The following is a 3663-nucleotide window of genomic DNA, read 5'->3' on the forward strand; positions in this document are numbered from 1 at the left end:
GACACAGAATCCGAAGCAGGCTCCAGGCTCTGAGCTGTCAGCAAAGAGCCCAACGTGGGGCTCGAACTCACAAAGTGTGAGATCATGACCTGAGCTGAAGTTGGTTGTCTAACCAGCTGAGCCACCCAGGTGCCCCTACTTAAAATCCTTTTTTAAAAAAAGAAATAAAGACTCTTTCAGATGAACATAGTCTGACAGAATTCATCATTAGAAAATCTGTGCTATAGAAAATATTAAAGAGTGCTCACTTCGGCAGCACATATACTAAAATTGGAACGATACAGAGAAGATTAGCATGGCCCCTGCACAAGGGTGACACACAAATTCGTGAAGCGTTCCATATTTAAAAAAAATATATTAAAGAACACCGGACATGGTAAATATACATAAAAAACTCTTGGTCTTAACAACATGAATAAATACATAAAAGTTACTAATGAGATATACCACTCTTTCTTCAATACTACGTCTTTGAAATCCATGTGTGTTTTGAATTTACATCGCAATTCAATTTGTGTTAATCACATTTTTTAATGCTTATTTAGTTTTGTATATATAGAGAGAGACAGAGACAGAATGTGAGTGGGGGAGGGTCAGACAGAGAGGGAGACACAGAATCCGAAGCAGGCTCCAGGCTCTGAGCTGTCAGCACAGACCCCAGCTTGGGGCTCAAAAGCTGTGAGATCATGATCTGAACTGAAGTCGGATATTCAACTGACTAAGCCACCCAGGCACCTCTGTGCTAATCATATTTTAAAAACTCAATAGCCACATGTGGCTAAGGGTTACTGCATTGAGCAGAGTGGCTCAGGCTCAGGAAATGGTTTATTTCCTCATTTACTTACTGTCATCTGAAAATAATGCATTTGTTTACTTTCTGTCTCACCCTGTTAGAATGTAAGCTCTAAGAGAGAAAGGACATTGTCTTGTTCACGTTGTATGTCCAGTGGCTAAGATAGAACGCAGAACCTAGTACATGGTAGGTACTGCCATTTGTTTCTTGAATGAAAATTGTTTCAAAGCAGAAGACGTGGATACTACATACAGCAGACAGGGGTTTCAGGAAATGTATTCTAAGAACAAAAATGGCCCTTAGAGGAGGTTCAGTGAGTACAGACTTTGAAATTTGATGAATATGGGCTTGTGACACTTTAGGCTTTTCATAAACCTCGATGCAGGGATGTCCAGAGTGGATGGGGTACAGGAACAGTGGGAGAGTATTTTATCTGCGACATAGTTTTAAATTGCCAGGGCATGATGATAACAAAAGGTCTTACTTATCTTCTAAAAGAAAAGGAAAAAAAAAGCCCACATATAATGAGCCCTCTCATTGCCTGCCCCTGCAGCTCTCACTGCCTCACCCCTGGGGTATGTCATTGTCACTGTGAACTTGCATTTTCTCATCTTTAAAGTTATTTTTGTCATTTTACTTAGCAAATATATTTATAGCCCTTAGTATGTGCCCGGCATATTCTCAATGCTTTAATATTAATCAGTTTAATCCTAGCAACAATCTTGGGAGGAAAGGTTTTGTTGTTGTTTTTTTTTTATTCCCATTTTACAGATGAAGAGACCAGAGCCCAAGTTTACACATTTAAAAAGAAGCAGAACCAGGTTTTTAACTCAGGGAATCTGACTCCAGAGAACATACTATGTTGCCTCTCAATAATATGACCTACCGTACAAGGTTGGAGATACTGTGTGCAAAGTGGCCAGCTCATAACACATATTCAAGAGCTACTAGACAGGGCTGTTCTCATTATTGCTAGTAATATTATTTTTATCAATTGGTAATCTGAAATCACAGAGAGGTTAACTGACTCCTCCAAATGTACCTCACTACTCAGAAGTAGAGGGGGCTTAAAGCATAACCTGCTGATTCCCAATCAGGCCAAGTCCACAAATATCCACTGTCAACCCTTGTGGGAAACTTTTTAAAAAGAAACAACCACTGGAGAAATAAGAAAAGTGTTGACATTTTAATTTAATAAAAGACGAGCTTGTTTTTTTTCTCCTATGGCTTGCAGGCTCAGTTTATCTGATGCTGGGAGTTCCCTAAAACCCTCCAGAGGGATTTTTACAAAGAGAATGTTCCAAAAGCATTCTCCCTTCAGCTCCTTATCCACAGAACAAGAATAGTATTTAGCAGTCTAAGGCTATGATATATCATGATTTTTTTTCTCTTTTTCCTATATTTTAAAATCATGACTTAAACTTTCAAAAATGTTTACATTAGGGTATAATTCATACAAAGAAGTACACCAATTTTAAGTGTGCAATTCAAAGGATTTTGACATGGGTACATAGCCATATTACTAGCACCCAGATCAAGAAAGAATATTTTCAGCACTCCAGAAGGCTCTCTTGTAATCCCTTCCAAACAATATTCTCCACCAAAGATAGCACCATTCTGGCTTCTACCAACTTACACCCATTTTGCCTATTTTTAACTCACTTTTGAATGGAATTTAGGGTCTGGCTTTTTTTTGTTCAACATTGTTTATGACATTTATTTATATTGTTGTGAGTAGCAGTTTACTTTTTATTGATAAATAGTATTTCATTTTGTGGGTACACTATAATTTCTCTCTTTAAAAAAATTTTTTTTAAATGTTTAGTTATTTTTGAGAGAGAGAGAGAGAGAGTGACAGAGACAGAACACAAGTGGGGGAGGGGCAGAGAGAGAGGGAGACACAGAATCCAAATCAGTCTCCAGACTCTGAGCTGTCAGCACAGAACCTGACATGGGGCTGGAAGTCACTAACCACGAGATCATGACCTGAGCCAGAGTCGGACGCTCAACTAAGACACCCGGCACCCCACTCCATATTTGTTTTTAGACATTTCATGAATTTCTTGTTTGGGGATATTATGAATAAAGCATCTATGAGATTCTTATGTATTTTATTTGATGGACAGAAGAGCTTATTTTTATGACATACAAACTTACACATGAAACCACAGGGTCATCAGGTATGTTTATCTTCAAGGTTAATAGGTGTTTTTAAAGAATTTTCCAAAGCCATTGTGCCAATTTGGTACAATTCCCACAGGAGTGTTTGAGAGTTATAGTTGCTCTGTATCTTCAATGACACTTGGTATCATTACCTTGACTCTTAAAAATAATCTGTATTTTTTTTAACATTTATTCATTTTAGAGAGACAGAGTGCGAGTGGAGGAGGGGCAGGGAGAGAGAGGGAGGCACAGAACCTGAAGCAGGCTCTAGGCTCTGAGCTGTCTGCACAGAGCCTGATGCGGGGCTCTAACCCACAAACCGTGAGATCATGACCCAAGACGAGGTCAGGGACGCTCAACCGACTGAGCCACCCAGGTGTCCCAAATATTCTATATTTTGAATATGGTTTCATTATCATACCATGTGTCATTATTTGTAACTTATTAATTAGCCAAGGATTACATTTTTCATAGTTAAGACAATTCCATTGACAATTAAATTTCAACAAAAATTTTCTATTGATAAATCACTACCACTGTGGGTGCTTTATTTCTGCACTTTAAAAAAATCAACATGATTGAAGTGTAATTCACATGCAATATAATTCAGTAATTTATATGTAATAATTGTTGAGTTTTGATAATAGTTGTGTAACCTCTATGGTAATCAGGATATTTTCATCACCCTAAAAAGTTCCTCTATGACC

General features: G+C 38.0%; 1 non-coding gene across 1 annotated transcript; it reads left to right on the forward strand.

Moving 5' to 3' along the window:
• The first annotated feature begins 240 nt into the window (after positions 1 to 240).
• LOC125156808 (U6 spliceosomal RNA) lies at positions 241 to 347 on the forward strand. Its single transcript, XR_007148786.1, has one exon. It is a non-coding gene; the product is annotated as a U6 spliceosomal RNA (small nuclear RNA).
• Positions 348 to 3663: the final 3316 nt, after the last annotated feature.

Source organism: Prionailurus viverrinus, chromosome F2 (assembly GCF_022837055.1).
Source record: "Prionailurus viverrinus isolate Anna chromosome F2, UM_Priviv_1.0, whole genome shotgun sequence".
Classification (NCBI taxonomy): Eukaryota; Metazoa; Chordata; class Mammalia; order Carnivora; family Felidae; genus Prionailurus; species Prionailurus viverrinus.